The sequence below is a fragment of the Schistocerca americana genome, chromosome 11 (assembly GCF_021461395.2).
Source record: "Schistocerca americana isolate TAMUIC-IGC-003095 chromosome 11, iqSchAmer2.1, whole genome shotgun sequence".
Lineage (NCBI taxonomy): Eukaryota > Metazoa > Arthropoda > Insecta > Orthoptera > Acrididae > Schistocerca > Schistocerca americana.
Genome location: NC_060129.1, coordinates 167,096,652 through 167,120,631, shown reverse-complemented (window position 1 = coordinate 167,120,631; position 23,980 = coordinate 167,096,652). Strand labels below are relative to the sequence as shown.

The 23,980-nt window shown below is 41.3% G+C and overlaps 1 protein-coding gene and 1 long non-coding RNA gene across 2 annotated transcripts in view; both read left to right on the top strand.

Moving 5' to 3' along the window:
- LOC124553708 overlaps window positions 1-23,980 on the top strand; it is a 583,058-nt gene that overhangs the window by 445,561 nt on the left and 113,517 nt on the right. The window lies entirely within an intron of this gene.
- The window catches only part of LOC124553707, a 28,921-nt gene continuing 25,243 nt past the window's right edge, over window positions 20,303-23,980 (top strand). Inside the window, exon 1 of the mRNA XM_047127609.1 lies at window positions 20,303-20,534. The gene's annotated coding sequence lies outside the window, so the exon portion shown is untranslated. The remainder of the gene's footprint in view (window positions 20,535-23,980) is intronic.

Sequence of the window (23,980 nt, the reverse complement as noted above, 5' to 3'; positions counted from 1 at the left end):
TTAAATAAATTTCTATAATACATACGGCTGTTGGTAAATTATTGTATCAAGAAATACAAGTCAGCCGTTGTCCCACAGTCAATAATGGATCAACAAAGATTAAGCTGTCTCTGTCTGCCACGGAAAGCGCTATGAACGTTAAGCCTAAGACCAGCCGAACGCACACAATCGGCACCAAAACGTGCTGTCCCTAGACACAAGTCACAGACAGGAAATCTTGTTACTGCGCTCGGTTGGCCTCGCGGCTGTAAGCCCATCTATACCACCCTGAAGCGCCAAAGAAAATGGTATAGGCATGCGTATTCAAACACAGACAGGGAGAATACGGCGCTGCGGTCGGCAACGCCTATATTTGACAAGTGTCTGGCGGAGTTGTTAGATCGGTTACTACTGCTACAATGGCAGGTTATCAAGATTTAAGTGGGTTTGAACGCAGTGTTATAGTCGGCACACGAGCGATGGGTCCACAGCGTCTCCGAGATAGCGATGAAGTGGGGATTTTCCATTATGACAATTTCAGGAGTGTAATGTGATTATCAGGCATCCGGTAAAACGTCAGATCTCCGATATCGCTGCGGCCGGAAAAAGATCCTGCAAGAACGGGACCAACGATGACTGAAGAGAATCCTACAACGTGACGGAAGTTCAACCCTTCCGCAAATTGCTGCAGGTTTCAATGCTGGGCCATCTCTACACATCTCTACCTGTACACGCCATCCAAGCTCTGTTTGCCTCAATGCCCAGGCGTATCAAGCCCGTTATTACGGCCAGAGGTAGTTGTTCTCGGTAGTGATTTCTCAGGATCTATGGACCCAAATTGCGTGAAAATGTAATCACATGTCAGTTCTCGTATAATATATCTGTACCGTTTATCAACTGCATTTCTCCTTGGTGTAGCAGTTTTAATGGCCAGTAGTGTATGTCCAAATGTGTTGCTTATTTGTAGTAATGAATAAAAAAAATATGTTAAGCCTGTTGTAACACTGGCAGCGTACGTAAACAGAACACAAATGACACGACGCCTTCAGATTTCTATCGAAAAGGCTGTTGAGGGGGAGTGGGGGCGGGGAGGGGAGGGGTGAAACTGCCAAGAAATACCTTGCAAGTTACGCCTATTTGACTTACATCGACATGTACCAATCACAATACTGAAACCAAACTTAGCATGGCATTGACATGTTACAGAAATAAACATTTCAAAAAATGTTAGTTACAAGTGCATAGATTTTGCATTGGGATGATCTGCAGTTTTTGTTTCTTTTAATATGGGTGAAACTAATTTTTCGTCTATAATAAAGTGGCAAGTCAATGGCAGTATCTCTTCATTCGCGTTGCTTCTCCACATGTCTGTTGTAGAACTAGAAATATAACATTTTGTAAGGGCTTTCTCTAAGTTATTGTTTAATCTCTTCCTATAGTTTTGAGATCAGTAAACATGTAAGTGTGGTTTTTATCTGGCAACAGATATCAGCTGTCTAAGGCACAAACAAATTTTTTCAAGCCTTGATGGTCGGAAATTCTGTACGGCAGCATGTCGATAGCAATCACTTATGCATAGAGAGAATGAAGTTCTTTTTTTACTTTTGAACTGGCTTCGTGCAATTGACTTCAGTTAAAATAATATTTTATTGAACTTCTCGATTCTATGGTTGCGCCTCCTGAACTTGATGTAAGTGCAACCCTTCCGCAAATTGCTGCAGATTTCAATGCTGGACCATCAGTAAGTATCAGCATCCGAACCATTCCACGAAACATTATTGATAAGAACTTTTGGAGGCAAAGGCCCACTCATGTACCCTTGATGACTGCACGACACAAAGCTTTACACCTCGTCTGGGCCCGTCAATACCGACATTGGACTGTTGATGACTGGAAACATGTTGCTTGGTCGGATGCATCTGGTTTAAAATTGTATCGAGTGGATGGACATGTACAGATATGGAGACAACTTCATAAATTCAAGGACCCTGCATGTCAACAGTGGACTGTTCAAGCTGGTGGTGGATTTGTAAGGTTGTGGGGCGTGTGCAATTGGAGTGATACGGGACTATGTCTAGATACGACTCTGACGGGTGACACACATGTAAGCATCCTGTCTAATCACCTGTTTATGAATGCCCATTGTGCATTCCGACGGACTTGGGCAATTTCAGCAGGACAATGCGACACCTCAGACGTCCAGAATTGCTACAGAGTGGCTCCAGAAACACTCTTCTGATTTTAAACACTTCCGATGGCCACCAGACTCCCTAGACATGAACATTATTGAACATATCTGGGATACCTTGGTATGTGCTGTTCATAAGAGATCTCCACCCCCTCGTTCTCTTACGGACTTATGGACAGCCCTGCAGGATTCATGGTTTCAGTTCCCTCCAGCACTACTTCAGACAGTCGAGTCCATGCCACGTCGTGTTGCGGCACTTCTGCGTGCTCGCTGGGGCCCTACACAATATTAAGCAAGTGTACCAGTTTCTTTGGCTCTTCAGTGTAGTATGTTGTTCATTGCTCATTACGTTAGTTAAAAAAAAAAAAAAAAAACAAGTGTCTCCATAATGTAAATGTACAGTGAAGGCAGAATACCTAAACTCTTAAACAGGGGCTCACGGGAGATTCTTGGTTTACATCCTTTTATTTATTCATTTATTTATTTGTCCTTATAAATCTCTTTTTCAGTACATATATCATACACAAGATACTGGACAGAAAACCTCGTTAGCTGTTGGCTTTACAGCCATCAAACAAACATCATTTAAAGTTTTATATAGTTCGATCTGTGCAGTTAATAATAACAAATTTGATTAAATACTGTATATTTTAACATATTGTTATAAGTAAAGGTTTGAATTACATTTTTTTTGCGTAAGACACTGTGAGTTTGAATAGTAGCAAGTTTACAGTAGGTAGGTTGTCACAGACTTTTTAAAGTTTTGTAGATCAGTTGGCAATCTGTTGTGCAATTTTGTTATTACATGATGTACACAATTTTGGTCTTACAATTGCTAACATGTATGTCAGTGTCTGACCTGGTACCGTATTCTATGATTCTAATGGTTTCTTTTTGTATTGTGAAAACTTGTTCAGCTATGGGCAAATTATCCCAGAATATGACCCCATATTTAAGGTGAGAAAGTAATTAGGCACAGCAAGTATTCATTATTTTTTCACACGACATCTATATTTTCAAAAACATTGAAGCTGGTGCTCTTTACATTTTGCATCACAAACTCAGTGACGAAGTTAATAAGTATGCTCTTATCAGAGGGCTGGATCTCAAACTGACATGTTAGGCATGCATTCAGCAGTTATATAACATGCTATTAAAAATGGTTTTACCATTAACAAATTAGAAACAACTGTAAGTGAAAAACAGTTGCTTACATGTGTACATTTTCTTCTGTTAGAATTTTCTTCTTTGTATTAATTTCTGTGGAAATATACTGTAGACTAACAGTATTCTCATGGGAAAAGAGAACAATCAGAGCTATCAAAGAAATATTAAATACGTGACTGAATGATACAGGCCACCCTTCTCAGTGATTTACAACATTAATTGTATTACTATTGTATGCTAAAAAAAAGTCTTCTTCCAGAAACAAACGGAAGTTGAGTGAGTCGTTTCCACAAAGGTGTGATGTACATTGACATGACCCTACATATGGCAGTAATCTAGATTACGCTTTTAGACTGAATAAATCTCAGTATTTTTAACTTCACTGGTTGTGAGATATCAAAGAACTATCTTTGCCAGTTATACAGCTGCCTAGAAAAATATGATTGTTTCCTGTCATACATCAGGCACTAACAAAGAAATGTATATGAAATTTCAAGATTTTTACTTGTTTTAGACAAACAGCTATACAGTGTTAAGTGGCCGGCCGCGGTGGTCTAGTGGTTCTAGGCGCTCAGTCAGGAACCGCGTGACTGCTACGGTCGCAGGTTCGAATCCTGCCACAGGCATGGATGTGTGTGATGTCCTTAGGTTAGTTAGGTTTAAGTAGTTCTAAGTTCTAGGGGACTTATGACCACAGATGTTGAGTCCCATAGTGCTCAGAGCCATTTGAACAGTGTTAAGTAGTTTATTGGTATAGGTGATAATATCTCAATAACTCTATTTAAAGTAATTTCTAATGGGCCAGTAATGTACGGTATTAGCTTGTATTAATTTTGGGAGAAAAGCTTCAATACCACAATACACTTCTCAATGTTTAATGCACAATGATAGTTAACTTACCCATTTAGTTTGCAGCAGATGTTGCCTACTGTTTAACGTTGACTCTACTTCTACAGCTGGGTCAGACACGTGTTACAAAAATAGCAATCATGCTCTTTCTTTCTTAAGCACTACTGAAATGTAATTAGTAGAGACTGGATTATATGCTTCTACACATTGCATACGCATTTGCATATTTGGCTATTTTTCACAGGTTATTGCATATTTTAACTACAAACTAGTAACGGTGCATATTTTTGCTCCGTTTTAAACATTTAGATGGGCGGACTCTAGCTCGATCTAGTTTAGATATCTCACAGATTGACCGCGACCTAGAACTGCGTGCAATCGCTAACCGAGACCCCACTGCCTAGCGAAATCATTATGGAAAAGGAACAGGAACAGGCAGACAGAGTCAATGCTCGTGCCAAAGACCTTGTAAAAGATAACTAGACTCACTTATGGCGCTGCAGTCGCGGGATAATTTGAACCTTCGGCTGGGCGCCATTATAGTGGTTGTAGTCTGGTATGCTGTGTAGTATTGTTGTTTATGAAGACCCTGATTCAACGTTGTATATTTGTTGGGGCGTACATACAGTACTTGTTACTCGGAATTCTACTGTCTGTTCATTCCAATCAAAAGAAGTACAATGGTGAAGAGTTGTGCAGCGATTAATTGTACAAATAAATTCGAGAAAGGAACGAATATTACATTTCACATATATGTGGATATTTTAAGTTGTTTTGTATGTCAGTGCACTTGCTTAATAAATGTTTTTGTAACACGGTATTAGCATAATGTCCGTGCGTCTATTTGCAGGTTTCCTTTCTCAAAACCACAGCTGTTACAAGAATGGTTACACGCAGTCAGGAGGCAAGATTTCCGACCGACAGAATACCATTTTATATGTTCCGATCATTTTGAAGAAAGTTGTTTCCTTGCAAATTACGTAAATTTTACTTGTGCAAATGTTTATTTATTTCACATGTTCCATTCTGTGGGACTATGAAGTTGCTCAGAAACTGATGAAAAGACCACACATACAAACTGAGGTGTACATCTTCCAAAGTAAAAATTGTGACTAGTGCAATACTGGGTGCCAGCCTGAAGTCGTGTTTATTGTAGCTGGCTGATCGGTAGTGTTTCCATGGTCTAAGTTAGGTTGAAACTCGATAATATGGTCGTGAGTTGACAAAGCACTACGCCATATACACTCCTGGAAATGGAAAAAAGAACACATTGACACCGGTGTGTCAGACCCACCATACTTGCTCCGGACACTGCGAGAGGGCTGTACAAGCAATGATCACACGCACGGCACAGCGGACACACCAGGAACCGCGGTGTTGGCCGTCGAATGGCGCTAGCTGCGCAGCATTTGTGCACCGCCGCCGTTAGTGTCAGCCAGTTTGCCGTGGCATACGGAGCTCCATCGCAGTCTTTAACACTGGTAGCATGCCGCGACAGCGTGGACGTGAACCGTATGTGCAGTTGACGGACTTTGAGCGAGGGCGTATAGTGGGCATGCGGGAGGCCGGTTGGACGTACCGCCGAATTGCTCAACACGTGGGGCGTGAGGTCTCATCAGTACATCGATGTTGTCGCCAGTGGTCGGCGGAAGGTGCACGTGCCCGTCGACCTGGGACCGGACCGCAGCGACGCACGGATGCACGCCAAGACCGTAGGATCCTACGCAGTGCCGTAGGGGACCGCACCGCCACTTCCCAGCAAATTAGGGACACTGTTGCTCCTGGGGTATCGGCGAGGACCATTCGCAACCGTCTCCATGAAGCTGGGCTACGGTCCCGCACACCGTTAGGCCGTCTTCCGCTCACGCCCCAACATCGTGCAGCCCGCCTCCAGTGGTGTCGCGACAGGCGTGAATGGAGGGACGAATGGAGACGTGTCGTCTTCAGCGATGAGAGTCGCTTCTGCCTTGGTGCCAATGATGGTCGTATGCGTGTTTGGCGCCGTGCAGGTGAGCGCCACAATCAGGACTGCATACGACCGAGGCACACAGGGCCAACACCCGGCATCATGGTGTGGGGAGCGATCTCCTACACTGGCCGTACACCACTGGTGATCGTCGAGGGGACACTGAATAGTGCACGGTACATCCAAACCGTCATCGAACCCATCGTTCTACCATTCCTAGACCGGCAAGGGAACTTGCTGTTCCAACAGGACAATGCACGTCCGCATGTATCCCGTGCCACCCAACGTGCTCTAGAAGGTGTAAGTCAACTACCCTGGCCAGCAAGATCTCCGGATCTGTCCCCCATTGAGCATGTTTGGGACTGGATGAAGCGTCGTCTCACGCGGTCTGCACGTCCAGCACGAACGCTGGTCCAACTGAGGCGCCAGGTGGAAATGGCATGGCAAGCCGTTCCACAGGACTACATCCAGCATCTCTATGATCGTCTCCATGGGAGAATAGCAGCCTGCATTGCTGCGAAAGGTGGATATACACTGTACTAGTGCCGACATTGTGCATGCTCTGTTGCCTGTGTCTATGTGCCTGTGGTTCTGTCAGTGTGATCATGTGATGTATCTGACCCCAGGAATGTGTCAATAAAGTTTCCCCTTCCCGGGACAATGAATTCACGGTGTTCTTATTTCAATTTCCAGGAGTGTATAACGCACTTCTCGTCATAAAGCAAGGTAGAGTCGGAAAATATCTATTAACATAGTGGGCAAACCTTCCAGTATTGTGATGCATTTTGTGTACATCCATCGTAAATGAACTACGAAAAATGCTAGGGGTCCAGTATATAACATTTAGCTACGGCAGACTCCATGTACGAGGTGCATTCAAGTTCTAAGGCCTCCGATTTTTTTTCTCCGGACTGGAAAGAGATAGAAACATGCGAATTTTTTTAAAAATAAGGCCGCGTTCATTGTCAATACGTCCCAGAGATGGCAGCACCGTATGGCAGATGGAATTTTACTGCCAGCAGCGAGAATGAGAACTGTTTTAAATACTTAAAATGGCGACGTTTTCCTTACTTGATCAGCGTGCAGTCATTCGTTTTCTGAATTTGCGTGGTGTGAAACCAATTGAAATTCATCGACAGTTGAAGGAGACATGTGGTGATGGAGTTATGGATGTGTCGAAAGTGCGTTCATAGATGCGACAGTTTAATGAAGGCAGAACATCATGTGACAACAAACCGAAACAACCTCAGGCTCGCACAAGCCGGTCTGACGACAGGATCGAGAAAGTGGAGAGAATTGTTTTGCGGGATCGCCAAATGACTGTCGAACACATTGCCTCCAGAGTTGGCATTTCTGTGGGTTCTGTGCACACAATCCTGCATGACGACCTGAAAATGCGAAAAGTGTCATCCAGGTGGGTGCCACGAATGCTGACGGACGACCACACGGCTGCCCGTGTGGCACGTTGCCGAGCAATGTTGACGCGCAACGACAGCACGGATGGGACTTTCTTTTCATCGGTTGTGACAATGGATGAGACGTGGATGCCATTTTTCAATCCAGAAACAAAGCGCCAGTCAGCTCAATGGAAGCACGCAGATTCATCACCACCAAAAAAATTTCGGGTAACCGCCAGTGCTGAAAAAATGATGGTGTCCATGTTCTGGGACAGCGAGGGCGTAATCCTTACCCATTGCACTCCAAAGGGCACTACGGTAACAGGTGCATCCTACGAAAATGTTTTGAAGAACAAATTCCTTCCTGCACTGCAACAAAAACGTCCGGGAAGGGCTGCGCGTGTGCTGTTTCACCGAGACAACGCACCCGCACATCGAGCTAACGTTACGCAACAGTTTCTTCGTGATAACAACTTTGAAGTGATTCCTCATGCTCCCTACTCACCTGACCTGGCTCCTAGTGACTTTTGGCTTTTTCCAACAACGAAAGACACTCTCCGTGGCCGCACATTCACCAGCTGTGGTGCTATTGCCTCAGCGATTTTCCAGTGGTCAAAACAGACTCCTAAAGATGCCTTCGCCGCTGCCATGGAATCATGGCGTCAGCGATTTGAAAAATGTGTACGTCTGAAGGGCGATTACGTCGAGAAGTAACGGCAGTTTCATCGATTTCGGGTGAGTAGTTAATTAGAAAAAAAATCGGAGGCCTTAGAACTTGAATGCACCTCGTAGTACGTAAGATAAATGCATAAACAGTAACTAGTTGCTGTTTGTTCATAAATTAAAAAGTATGTTGTAGTAACGTATTGAAATGAGGCATTATGTTTGTGGCCTACCTCATTTTATGACCAAAAGCGATATATAAATATTCGAACTCCGCGCGTCAGTTTACCACTCTAATGGCCGCCGGCCAGCTATTCAGTTTGTCCGCTCTTCACAGTCTACCACTCGTGCGGTAATGGGGGCCTGGGTCGTGGGCCCGCACCCCTAGTTAATCCCCTCCACTGTCACACCGTACGCGTCGGCAACAATTCAACTCAACTACGCAAGCCTTTATTCGCATGTCCATCCTTTCAGCTTAGCCTTCTGTTTACTTGTTCACAGTTGAACGTGTTTACGATGTATAGTGTGTAACGTGTTGTGCGCCATGCCGCCCGAAAAAAGAAACGTAGTTTCGTGGATAGCTGACCATCTTGAACATTTACATAAGACGGAATTGTTTTTTATTGTAGAGTTTGCGAGAAAAATGTTTCGTGCAAAAAATAAGTTTCAGATAGACCAACACGTCAAGGAATGCAGAAGAAAGGACCACGACAACGACTTCTGACAACAGCAAGTTGCAGCTGCAGCGATTCGTCCAAAGGTAACCAAAAAGATCGATTTAACGTGGACCTATGTGAAGGATTCATTGCCAGCAATATTCCTCTTCACAAACTTACAAACCTCATCCTCAAAGGCTTTCTGCGCAAATATTGCTTGAATCGAAACATACCAGATGCATCAACATTGCGTTAAAATTACATACTGACACTTTACGTAAATGTTTTGGAAGAAAGACGCAATGAACTCAAGGACAGCATTATCTGGAATTCAGTTGACGAAACTACAGGAACTTGTGGCCGTTACATTGCAAATTTAATTGTTGGTGCTTTAAAAGAAGAGCCTTCTTCTTCCTATTTAGATACCTGCAAAGAACTTGAAAAAGTAAATCATTCTAGGATCGCCAGATTTTTGAATATGGTATTAGAAAAATATTTCAAGAATCTTCTGCAGATGAAAGGATGTTTGTCTTTATTTCAGATGCTGCTCCCTATATGATCAAAGCAGGAAAAACCCTCAGAGTACTTTATCCCAATTTGATTCATGTGACGTGCTTTGCTCATGGAGTACATAACCTTGCTGAATAAGTACTGATTTCATCCAGAAAGAAAGTGTTTCTAAAGGCTCCTGCTCGCAACAAGACGTACAAAGAAGAAATACCAAACGTGCCTTTACCTCCCGAACCAGTGGGAACCCATTGGGGTACGTGGGTCGAAGCTGTGTTGTTTTACAATGAACATTCTGAGGCCATTAGTGGGGTAGTAGCCTAAACGACTTCGATAGTACGGAGGCTTTGATTGTTTGCCAATGCAAGGAAGCTTTTAATGAGTCCGATATTAAAAAAGACATTGCTGTGATCAGCTCTCATTTTTCCCACATACCTGCAAGTATTTAAAAAGCTTGAAACTCAAGGTTTGACGTTGAATGAATTAGTTCATTTAATGAATAAAATTATTCTAGTGACCTTCTCATTGCCAGAGGTTTCCCAAGAAAACTTAAAGAAAAGCTTGAAAACATTTTAAACAATAACCCATGCTTTGAACTCTTGTGCCAAATTGGTAGTTTTATTAATGGGGTGGGTGAACGTTTACGGGAAACAATAAGCGCCAACATAGCACCCAAATTCAAACACTGTTCAGTTAACTCAGTTGACGTAGAATGTTCCTTTTCTGCTTATAAAAATGTTTTGAGTGATCGAAGACACAATTTTACTACTGAACATCGTTTATGTTTAGAGTAGTAGAAACGCCTAAAATAAATTGTAAATGATGCTTTGGTCCAATAGTATTAATTAAAAATTCATACTGTTCAAACAATTCTAGATTGTGTGTTGTTTTTTTTTAATAAAATATTGCGTAGTTTTTGAACGTGCCCTCTCTGCTTGTGATATATTTAGAAGTTGGTCTTGTACATATCGATTGTTTCACTGCGACTCATTCTCATCGCATCCACTTGTTACCGACAACAATGGCACAGAAGGAACAATTCTTGAGACACAGTATGCGTCCCCATTTTTGAAATTTTTAGAAAAGAATCCCTGAAAGGCCCCCTTCCTAACCTCTACCAGAAAGTATTCAGAAAATGATATCAGCGTTCTAAATGTACTGACCGGCGCTCTGCGTCGTAACTGAAATGCACAGGTTCGACTTTGAGATATAATGCACGCATTAACTACCATGTTTTTTTATTATTTGATCTTGCATATTTCGACACTTTCCACGCATTTTTCATGCATATTTTAAGGTTTTTATGACACATATAATCCGGTCTCTAGTAATTAGCATCATATTTTCCCTTTAAAAGCCGTCAGCTATTTTAGTATACTTGCTAATTGTTTTAGTGCATATAGATAACTGAGGGATCAAAATGAAGAAAAGTAGCCACGAGTATACAATCATATTCCACTCGAGCATAGAGTTCCGCGTCAGCCATTCAACTGTCTTTGCAACCATGCGTATACAGCAGCTAGTCACAAGATGCCGGTTTCCGGTCTGAAACGTAATTGCAGCCGCTCGTTTTATTGGCACGACGAGACACTCCCGTAGATGTAGATGTATTGACAATTTATCCTTGCCAGTCTCTCGCCTATTGTAAACTGTGGACGTAACTATGTTCGTTTTGTTGTGGCTTTGAAAACGAGTTCAAAACAATACAAAAGAGCGTTAATATTGGAATGCAGTGAAATGTATAAATAATTGCTGGAATAGTGGGACGTTAGCGCCGACGAGTACAAAAATAGAAGTGTTACGAATGAATAGTATGGTTCCTTGCTCGAAGACGTTTTAAAAAATTAGTTACCATAAAATTATGAATAAAAGTATTTATAGATATTGATGTGCGTGTATACATACTAACCCGAATATAATCGTTCAGTATATGTATTATTGCATGATGTTTCCATCACTATGTCTCAAGCATTATAACTCCAGATTACTAAACCCTCATAAAATTTACGATTCCAGTTGGTACCAATTTACAGTTCCCACTAACCTGGTATAGTCAGTTGTTGTTGTTGTTGTTGTTGTGGTCTTCAGTCCTGAGACTGGTTTGATGTAGCTCTCCATGCTACTCTATCCTGTACAAGCTTCTTCATCTCCCAGTACCTACTGCAACCTACATCCTTCTGAATCTGCTTATAGTGTATTCATATCTTGGTCTCCCTCTACGATTTTTACCCTCCACGCTGCCCTCCAATACTAAATTGGTGATCCCTTGATGTCTCAACACATGTCCTACCAACCGATCCATTCTCCTAGTCAAATTGTACCACAAGCTCCATACAAATACTTTCAGAAATGACTTCCTGACACTTAAATCTATACTCGATGTTAAATAATTTCTCTTCTTCAGAAACGCTTTCCTTGCCATTGCCAGTCTACATTTTATATCTTCTCTCCTTCGACCATCATCAGTTATTTTGCTCCCCAAATAGCAAAATTCCTTTACTACTTTAAGTGTCTCATTTCCTAATCTAATTCCCTCAGCATCACCCGACTTAATATAGTCAGTATATGATGTAAAATAGGACATTTTGTGATAGAAACAGAGACAGCCAAGAGCTGCAAATAAAATGGATGTTTATTTAATCGGTGACCGGTTCGGGCTACGCCCAGTTCTCAAAGCCTCCAATGTTGGGATGAAACACCCTCTCTTTCCTGCTATATTGACGGATATTTTGATTGGCAAACATTAGTCGATTTGAGAATGGGTGTGGCCTGAGAACAGTCACTGACTAAATAAACATCAATTATAGTTACAACTCTGACTGTTTGTTTTTGCATCACAAGCTAAGAATAAGCTGCTACCCCATTATAGCCTCCATGCACGAGCTATACAAGAACATTTTGTACCCACACTTTATGATCACCTACCTAATAGCCAGAGTGTCCACCTTTGGCACGGATACAGTGGCAAAGCGTCGTGGCATAGAAGCACGGGGACATAGGAGACAGTTGGCAACATTTCTGCCCACACAAGTCGCCTAATCCCCGGAAGGGGGCGATGAGCTCTGATACCAGATTTGATCACATCCTGAATGTGTTCGATCAGGTTCAGATCTGGCGAGTTGGGGGCCAGCACATGAATTGGAGCTGGCCACCATGTTTCTCAAACCACTCCATCACACTCCCGGCCTTGGAACAAGACGCATTATCCTGCTGAAGAATGCCTCTGCAACTGGTGTATAATACTCGTTGGCTGTCACAGTGCCTTGCATAAGCTGCACTGGACCCGTGGACGCCCACATGAGTGATCCCCAAAGTACACTACTGGGCATTAAAATTGCTACACCACGAAGATGACGTGCTACAGACTCGAAATTTAACAGACAGGAAGAAGATGCAGTGAGACGCAAATGATTAGCTTTTCAGAGCATTCACACAAGGCTGGCGCCGGTGGCAACACCTACAACGTGCTGACATGAGGAAAGTTTACAACCGATTTCTCATACACAAACAGCAGTTGACCGGCGTTGCCTGGTGAAACGTTATTGTGCTGCCTCGTGTAAGGAAGAGATATGTGCACCATCATGTTTCCGACTTTGATAAAGGTTGGATTGTAGTATATCGCAATTACAGTTTATCGTATCACGACATTGGTCGAGATCCAATGACTGTTAGCAGAATATGGAATCAGTGGGTTCAGGAGGGTAATACATAACGCCGTGCTGGATCCCAACGGCCTCGTATCACTAGCAGTCGAGATGACAGGCATCTTATCCGCATGGCTGTAACGGATCGTGCAGCCACGTCTCGATCCATGAGTCAACAGAGGCGGACGTTTGCAAGACAACAACCATCTACACGAACAGTTCGACGATGTTTGCAGCAGCACGGACTATCAGCTTGGAGACCGTGGCTGCGGTTACCCTTGACGCTGCATCACAGACAGGAGTGCCTGCAATGGTGTACTCGACGATGAACCTGGGTGCACGAATGGCATAACGTCACTTTCTCGGATGAATCCAGGTTCTGTTTACAGCATCATGATGGTCGCATCCGTGTTTGGCGACATCGCAGTGAACGCACATTGGAAGCATGTATTCGTCATCGCCATACTGGCGTATCACCCGGCGTGATGGTATGGGGTGCCATCGGTTACACGTCTCGGTCACCTCTTGTTCGCATTGACGGCAGTTTGAACAGTCGACGTTACATTTCGGATGTGTTACGAGCCGTGGTTCTACCCTTCATTTGATCCCTGTGAAACCCTAAGTTTCAGCAGAATAATGCTTGACTTCATGTTGTAGGTGTTGTACGGGCCTTTCTGGATACAGAAAATGTTCGACTGCTGCCCTGGCCAGCACATTCTCCAGATCTGGTCAATGGTGGCCGAGCAACTGGCTCGTCACAATACGCCAGTCACTACTCTTGATGCACTGTGGTATCGTGTTGAAGCTGCATGGGCAGCTGTACCTGTACACGCCATCCAAGCTCTGTTTGACTCAATGGCCAGGCGTATCAAGGCCGTTACGGCCAGAGGTGGTTGTTCTGGGTACTGATTTCTCAGAATCTATGCACCCAAATTGCGTGAAAATGTAATCACATGTCAGTTCTAGTATAATATATTTGTCCAATGAATACCCGTTAATCATCTGCATTTCTTCTTGGTGTAGCAATTTTAATGGCCAGTAGTGTAATAAATCGGCGGGCCGGCCGGTGTGGCTGAGCGGTTCTAGGCGCTTCAGTCTGGAACCGCGCGACCGCCACGGTCGCAGGTTGTAATCCTGCCTCAGGCATGGGTGTGTGTGATGTCCTTAGGTTAGTTAGGTTTAAGTAATTCTAAGTTCTAGAGGACTGATGACCTCAGAAATTAAGTCCCATATGCTCAGAGCCATTAGAACCATTTGAATAAATCGGCTATAATCGTAAATAAAAATAAGTTAATGTGTTGTTAAGAGATGGATACTGTGTATGCTTCTTGTCACTTCTGGTAACTTTAAAATCATTTGTCCTCACAATTTGAATTATACCTTTGTCTGATAATAAGGCTTTCGACTGCTGTTTCCTTTGCAACTGATTCGTATCCTGTACTATGTAGATCAACTGAACTACCACCGAAAGCAAAAAAGCATGCATAACACTGGCATTTGTACTTCAGATCGTATCGTACGTATTCTTCAGTGACTTATATAGGTCAAGTGAAGTACAGGATACAAATTTTACGTATGTCGCTTTTTTCGTCTTCGCTAATACTAGTGTCCTATTCTTCAATTGAAATATGTACGTCAACTGAAGTATGGGATACAAATTTTACGTTTCTCGCTTTTTTTGGCTTCGCATCCTATTCTCCAGTTGATACTAGTACTAGCCAAAACATCGACATACATTAAAATTGTATCTTGTACTTCAGTTCACATATGAAGGGCTTATTTCAATAGTGGTACAAGTCCATTACCTCCACTTTTCGGTCTATAACGCTTCTGAAATTAATGAGCCAAACAAACAGAAAGGAAGGTTCATCTCCAGCAAGAAGCCATACGCTTGAATATTTCTGGTATCTCAACTGCAGATTTTTCAGCGCTCATTTAACTTTAGGGCTCTGTATCTCAATTTGAACAAAAATGGACTTGTACCACTATTGAAATAAGCCCTTCATATATAGGTCAACTGAAGTACAGGAAACAACGTATACATACAGGGTGATTCACGAATATATGCAAATATTTTAATACGTAATTCTACAAGTAAAATTAAAGAAAAAAGTTCATATAAACATAGGTCTGCAAACGTTTAGATACAGAGTTGGGCCAGTAAAAGATTTTTCCTGAAATTTAGGAACTTCGCTAATATGAAGCCATCGCAAAACAGTACGATGTTGAAGTAAAGTACGATTTCTACTTAATTTGTTGTTATTGGTCTGGAGAATCTAATAAAACATGTCCTAGACGTGTATCTGCAGTAGTTTCCAGAACGTCCAGAGAAGCAAGGATTGTTATATAAGTACACTACCGGCCATTAAAATTGCTACGAAGATGACGTGCTACAGATGCGAAATTTAACTGACAGGAAGAAGATGCTGTGATATGCAAATGATTAGCTTTTCACAGCATTCACACAAGGTTGGCGCCGGTGGCGACACCTACAACGTGCTGACATGAGCAAAGTTTCCAACCGATTTCTCATACACAAACAGCAGTTGACCGGCGTTGCCTGGTGAAACGTTGTTGTGATGCCTCGTGTAAGGAGGAGAAATGCGTACCATCACGTTTCCGACTTTGCTAAAGGTCGGATTGCAGCCTATCGCGATTGCGGTTTATCGTATCGCGACATTGCTGCTCGTGTTGGTCGAGATCCAATGACTGTTAGCAGAATATGGAATCGGTGGGTTCAGGAGGGTAATACGGAACGCCGTGCTGGATCCTAACGGCCTCGTGTCACTAGCAGTCGAGATGACATGCATCTTATCCGCACAGCTGTAACGGATCGTGCAGCCACGTCTCGATCCCTGAGTCAAGAGATGGGGACGTTTGCAAGACAACAACCATCTGCACGAACAGTTCGACGACGTTTGCAGCAGCGTAGACTATCAGTAGACTATCAGCTCGGAGACCACGGCTGTGGTTACCCTTGACGCTGCATCACAGACAGGAGCGCCGGCGATGGTGTACTCGATGACGAACCTGGATGCACGAATGGCAAAACGTCATTTTTTCGGATGGATCCAGGTTCTGTTTACAGCATCACGATGGTCGCATCTATGATTGGCGACATCGCGGAGAACGCACATTGCAAGCCTGTATTCGTCATCGCCATACTGGCGTATCACCCGGCGTGATGGTATGGGGTGCCATCGGTTACACGTCTCGGTCACCTCTTGTTCGCATTGACGGCAATTTGAACAGTGGACGTTACATTTCAGATGTGTTTACGACCCGTGGCTCTACCTTTCATTCGATCCCTGCGACACCCTACATTTCGGCAGGATAATGCCCGACCGCGTGTTGCAGGTCCTGTACGGGCCTTTCTGGATACAGAAAATGTTCGACTGCTGCCCTGGCCAGCACATTCTCTAGATCTCTCACGAACTGAAAATGTCTGGTCAATGGTGGCCGCGCAACTGGCTCGTCACAATACGCCAGTCACTACTCTTGATGAACTGTGGTATCGTGTTGAAGCTGCATGGGCAGCTGTACCTGTACACGCCATCCAAGCTCTGTTTGACTCAATGCCCAGGCGTATCGAGGCCGTAATTACGGTCAGAGGTATTTGTTCTGGGTACTGATTTCTCAGGATCTATGCACCCAAATTGTGTGAATATGTAATCACATGTCAGTTCAAGTATAAGATATTTGTCCAATGAATACCTGTTTATCATCTGCATGTCTTCTTGGTGTAGCAATTTTAATGGCCAGTAGTGTAAATTTGTTTACTTTCTATTAAGAACATAGAAATTTTATGTCATTGAATCTGTTTATACACGTGCAGCTAAATGCATTGAACTCGGTGGAGACATTTTTGAACATTTATTGTGAATGTATTGTGAAATTGTATGTACACTGTACAACTTCCTTAACCTTGAACTTTGTTTTCTCGGTTTAACGTGTATTCACGTGAGCTATGGTATTAATAAAAGCAGATTATCTGACACAATAGTACAGTTTCAGTTAGCGTTATTACCATAATTTTTCCAAAATTAAATTCACTACAACTTCTATTGAAAACTTGTGTCTAGTGAAGCAGGGGATACAACCCGTCGGCTTTGACCAATTACGTCATAGATAATAAAACAGTTCTGTGTTCCGGATAAGCGCTATCATTGTACATTAAAATAATTGAATGTGATTTTAAAAGAGATCGCTACATGTTGCTGAAAATATTCTTCGTATGCAATTATTAAATTTATTGGTTGTTTCCAATTCATTCGGTACTTAATAACATTCTTAACGATATTGAGGTAATCTGGACTATTAGTTTCTTATTTTAGAACAACTGTTAGTACCTCATTTTCGTTTGTAGGTATGGATTTATCTGTTCCGATGAACCTGTGGCGAAGACACGATTTGTTTTTTGCAAATGTGTGGTCTCGTTGCTAACTATGTTCGATGTCGTGAGTGCGGCGAAGATATGAGCCTCACAAGTGTATCTCGTCGCCGTACTCACGACTTATTCTTACGGCGCTGCAGCAAGAGATAGGTTGTGGCGACCCATTAGAAGAGGGACGTGGTTCGAAAAATCTAAGCTCGCCTTGAGAGACATTTAAAAATCACTTACTGTTGATGTTTGAGATATCCCGTCTGGCTGTGTGTGCATGAACGTCGTGTGAGTAAGCGTACAGTTGTGGATTGGTATTCTTTTTGTAAGGAAGTGTGTGAGGAGTACATGAAATATAGGGGGGAGGTGGAGGTGTTATGGTCGAAACTGATGGGTCGCATTTTGGCAAAAGGAAGTACAATAGGGGGTAACCTCCGGTGGGATTATGTGTAAAGGGGGGGGGGGGATTTGGTTTAAGGTCAAGAGTGTGAGGATGTAGTGTTTAAAGTAGTACCCAATCGAAAGACGGGAGTTTTGGTCAGCTTAACTGAAGATCGCGTTGCAGAGGGTTCCATTGTAATTTCAGACGGGTTTTCTTCATATAGGATTTAGGGGAAAGGGGTTATCAGCATCTCATAGTTAATCAAAATATTGAGTTCAGATCATTGTCCACAAGCATAGGGGCTTGCACAAATAGCATAGAGGGTTATTGGTCAGCTGTGAAATCTCTTGTAGGGAGGGGAAACGCCAGAATTTCACACTTCAAAGTCACATAGACGAATTTTCATGGAGACACAGTATTCCCCAAACATATTGCCCGTTTAAATGAGTTATTAAACATGCTGGTCAAATGTACCGTCTGAAATATGTTAGCTAATTTCACATTAGGATGGTGGGTGGGAGTGAATGTGTTGGTATGTATGCGTGTGTGTGTGTGTGTTTTCGTAATGTTGTGTTTGTTGTCTATGTGGGTATGTGATTTTTGTTGATGTCTTTCTAGGCGAGCTTCGGTTCTTTTAGGAAGTTCCTGTCTGGTAAGTTCACTTTTCCATTTTCTTCTTTTACTGCATTTGTCTATTTTTTCATATTTCATTATTATATTACACCAATACGTATGTTTTCGTGTAGTCCAGTACGTAACAGAAATTTCGCAGCTGTCGTTCTTATTTCGTTTCTCAGCACTAGTATCAATACGATTTTTTCGTATCTGTACTAGCAATATTGAAGGCGAAACGGCCGACACAACTAAAATTTGTATCCCGTCCTTCAGCTGACCTTCACACTGACACTACGTATTCTAAAAGAACGACATATGTAAAATTGATGAGATATGTTTACCAATATATGTCAACTGGAGAGCAGGATACAAATGTTGTGTATGGCTATATAGCTCAGGTACAGAATGGGATACTATTAGCATCGAAGACAAAAAAAAAAAAAAAAAAAAAAAAAAAAAAAAAAAAAAAAAAAAAAAAAAAAATGTACCCCATAGTGCAGTACGGGATACAAATTGTATATGTGTCGTCTTATTGCCTCTTCGCGTAGTTCAACTGAGGTACAGGTTGCAAATGTAACGTACGTACCATTTCCACGTTTCCGTTAGCAGTGTACAAATATAAAGGTCAGCGGAAGTATGGGATACAAATATTATGTACGTAGCTCGTTCGTCCATCGATAGTACTAATATCTACGTAAGAACAGGGTTTAGTGAAGCGCGGGATACATAGTGCAACTGAACAACAGGACACCAATGCTAGTGAAAACGAATAAATCGACGTACGCGAATCTTGTATCCCGTTGTACTTAAGTAATACAGTTCGAATGAATATATATGTGACGTGATGTACTCTATGCTACCAATATTTTCCATCAATTTTTCCCCTTTCATTTTCCAGAGAAATAATACGATACAACCACGCGATATCCTTAACGTGAAAATACTACTAGCCTTTATGTATGTCAACTATATTTTTCGTCTCTTGTATTCCTTTGTTTCTGAACATTCTTGTCAGCTCCTTCATCTGTGTAATAAATTCTCTCTGGCCAATTCTGACGTCATTGGTCAAAGCCGACGTGTTGTATCCCCCTGTATCACTAGACCCGAGAACTTTGTGCAATTGGCTGGAATTTAAAAAACAAATTGGGCCAAATAGTTAATAAATTAAAAATTTTACGAAATTATTTCTTTGCTTCTCTGGATGTTTTGGAAAACTACTGCATGTACATGTCTGGGACATGTTTTATTAGATTCACTAGATCAATAACAACAAAATAAATGGAAATCGTGCTTTGCTTTAACCTCGTATAGTTTTGCGATGGATTCACATTAGCTAAGTTGCTAAATTTCAGGCAAAATCTTTTATTAGCTGTAACTGTGTGTCTAAACATTTGCGGACCTATGTTTATAGGAACTGTTCTCCTTAGTCTTACTTGTAGAATAACATATTGAAATATTTGCATTTCTTCGTGAATCACCCAGTACATCACCTGAAGTATTCCCATGCCAATTTTACGTATGTTTTTTGCTACACTAATGTCCCATCCATCAGTTTACCTACTTTGACCAACTGAAAAATAGGGTACTAGGACTTTCTACTGCGAAAAAAGCATTCGAAATATAGATATAGGTGGTGTATGTCCACGATCTGTTTTCTATGTGCTACATCACTTTTGTTTCTCAACTTTCGTCCATGTCTTTGAAATGCATCATCTGTTGCAGCTTTGACGTCATTTCGCAAAGCTGAGGGTTCGCATCCCATTATTCAGTATCCCATCATATATTTCTTTTCTTTTTTTTTTTCGTTGAACCACAATATTATTGGGCGGTCTAGGGAGACCGTCCTGTATTATTGATCGTGTAAGGGCCGCTGAAGCTTTCGATGTCTGCCGCCGGGAAGCGCTAGGACCTGCAAACCCGAGATACGCAGAGCGCAACGTACCGGGAGGATTTGCTGTCTGTAGACATATGTTACTCTCTGTATATGTACCCTAAAGTGCATGATTTTCTGTAAATGGGCACTGTCATTAAGTGTTTATCGGAAGGCATCACTCGTGAATTAGACGTAATCTAATGTTTATGAAGTGAAGCATTCGAAACAGAAATGTTTTGCAATCGTCTTGTGGTTGATAAAGTAAAGGTAGGGGAAGCAATGTACATTTCAAATATACTCTGCTAATAATGTTTGTCGTATCATTTGTAAGAGCCTTGTGATACAAACATTTTAAGATTGTTTGGGTTCTAAATGCTGATATTCCAGATTTCCGTGGACCTTACAGCAGAGGTAGTTGTTCATTATGATGTTTCTGAGTTTCCGTTCCATCCTATGATAGAATATTAAATAAAATCCATATTCCCTGTAGAGCCTAATGCAATCCGTAATTACTTTCACCTTTTACGAATGATTCATCCAGAAATCGTACATATGTTCATGGAATACGATATGGAAGTTAATCTTTGGCTCTCTCCTGAGAAACATTTGTTACCTTAATAAGATGAAAAATCTGTTTATTGCATGTAGCAGTTTGGTCGAGACTGGTTTTCTCCCCAGGAGCATATACGTTCGAATCCCCCACACAGATACAAGTTTTCTTTAATTAACGAATTTCCTTTCTGTTGGTTTCAAATTATCGTTTACCGTCGTATGCCAAATTGTTATAACATGCTCGGGTTGAAACTTAACTTCTTAGTCAGAATTTGTCTGTAAACTACCTTTAAAGAATAATATTGCAAAAGTAGAGTCAGTAAGTAGAGACAGTAAAAAAAAACTCTATTGCGCGGAGCAAATGTATACAGAAATGAAAATTGTGTAAATTGCAAGTATAGAGTACGTTCAGTGCCAGGAATTATTTTGCCCAAGGATCATTTTACAATATTACAGGATACGACAGCTTAATATAATAAAGTCAACCATATAAATACCGCAGGCGTTAGAGAACGTTACAGTTAATCCAACGCGATTTTAATGAGGAGAAGATAGTATAGGTGTGTGACCTTGTTGAAGGGTCCGTTCCGACCTAATTAGATGGCGGAGTCGTCGTAACCACGATTAAATAATGTTTGAGAACTAACAGGCTTGCAATAAATTCACTGCATGGAAAATCCTCCTTGCATTAATAGAAAAACTTTTTATGCACATACATATTCAGGGAAACCTGAAATGACAGATGAACTAAATAATGTAAATAAAAATTTAAATACATTCACATTTGCTTTAAGAATCCTCATGCAATACCTTATTTATTTATTTGTCCATATAAATCTCTTTTTCAGTACATATATTGTACACAGGATGTTGGACAGAAAACCTTTTTTAGCTATTGATTTTTCAAACGTTAAACATACATGATTAAAATTTTTATGACAAATTGGATCTATACAGTTAGTAATTACAAATTTCTGAAATACCGTATATTTATAACTTTTTTCTACAATTAAAGATACAAATTACATTTTTTTCTTGCATAAGATACTGTGAGATTTAATAGTAGCAGTTTTTCAGAAGGTAGGCTGTCACAGACTTTTTAAAGCTTTGTAGTTCAGGAAGAAATTTTATATGGCTTGGTAATCAGTTGTAAAGTTTTGTTCCAGCATGATATACACCTTTTTGGCATAATGTGGTGTTACAATGATTAACATGTATGTCACTGTCTGACCTGGTACTGTAATCATGGACACTTTTGTTTTGAGGAAAAAGGTTTTCTTTTCTCAGTATGCGTTTTTTGACATGCATGACTACTTCCAGTATATAAATGGAGGGAAAGGGTAGGATCTTTAAAGAAAGGTTTGCATGGTTTTCTGCTGCTCACTCGTTTTATTATTCTTATAATAGCCTTTTGTTTCCTGAAAACTGTTATGGCCTGGTGTACATTTCCCCAGAAAATGATACCCTACTTCAGTATTGTTGCAGAGAATTCTTACTACATAGCTCATTTTTGCTAGTTTTGAATTTAGGGATGTGATATGAGTGCTCCATTTAAGATTCTCTTGGATATGAATCCCAAGAAATTTAGTTTCATTGACAGCACTAATGTTTTGGTTACCTATACATATTACAGGTTGTGCTGGATTTTTATTTTGATCAGTGTGGAAATTCATGAGTACCGTTTTTTGGGGATTAACTATTAGCCTGTTTCTGGTAAACTATTCAGACACACTTTTTGTAGTATCTTTTGCAGATGCGGTAAGATTTTCTTATTTATTCCCATCAATCAATTTACTGGTGTCATCTGCAAACAGTACTGGTTCAGAATCCCTAATGTGTGATGGGAAATCATTAATGTAGAACAAAAGAAGAAAGGGACCTAAAATGGAGCCCTGTGGAACAACATGACTTAGTCCACATGGTTCTGGAAGGTGTACCTGGAGTTCATTTCCTTCCATGTACTTAATTTCAGTTACCTGAGAGTGATATTCCAAATATGATTCAATCCACTGATTTGGCACACTCTTACACCATACCATTCAAGTTTCCTCAGGAGTATAGAATGATCAATCACATCAAAAGCTTTTGTTAGATCCAAGAATAAACCTGAGATATTTCTGTGGTGCATTTAAGACATGGTTTATCAGATTGAAAGTGTCTGTTTCAATTGATTGCTGTGGTCAGAAGCCATGTTGACATCCAGAAATAATATTATTCTTGTCGAAGAGTGTAATTAGTTTTGAAAGGAACACTGTTTCAATAATTTTCGAAAACCCTGGCGATAGAGACACAGGCCTATAGTTACCCATACATTGATGACCACCTTTTTATATAGGGGTATTACTTTTGCCATTTTCAGTTGCTGAGGGAAGACACCACAAGATTGTTCACTGATTAGGTACTGGAAGTATTCAATATTTTCCCTACTATAAATTCTTTTATGGGTGACGTTTTCTATACTGGTCGAAATGTGTTTTGCAGGTACAGTCAGTAATGAACAAAGTAAGAGCGTATGGACTATCAGACCAATTGTGTGATTGGATTGAGGAGTTCCTAGATAACAGAACGCAGCATGTCATTCTCAATGGAGAGAAGTCTTCCGAAGTAAGAGTGATTTCTGGTGTGCCACAGGGGAGTGTCATGGGACCGTTGCTGTTCACAATATACATAAATGACCTGGTGGCTGACATCGGAAGTTCACTGAGGCTTTTTGCAGATGATGCTGTGCTATATTGAGAGGTTGTAACAATGGAAAATTGTACTGAAATGCAGGAGTATCTGCACCGAATTGACGCATGGTGCAGGGAATGGCACTTGAATCTCAATGTAGACAAGTGTAATGTGCTGCAAATACATAGGAAGATAGATCCCTTATCATTTAGCTACAAAATAGCAGGTCAGCAACTGGAAGCAGTTAATTCCATAAATTATCTGGGAGTAGGCATTAGGAGTGATTTAAAATGGAATTATCATATAAAGTTAATCGTTGGTAAAGCAGATGCCACACTGAGATTCATTGGAAGAATCCTAAGGAAATGCAGTCCGAAAACAAAGGAAGTAGGTTACAGTACACTCGTTCGCCCACTGCTCGAATACTGCTCAGCGGTGTGGGATCCGTACCAGATAGGGTTGATAGAAGAGATAGAGAAGATCCAACGCAG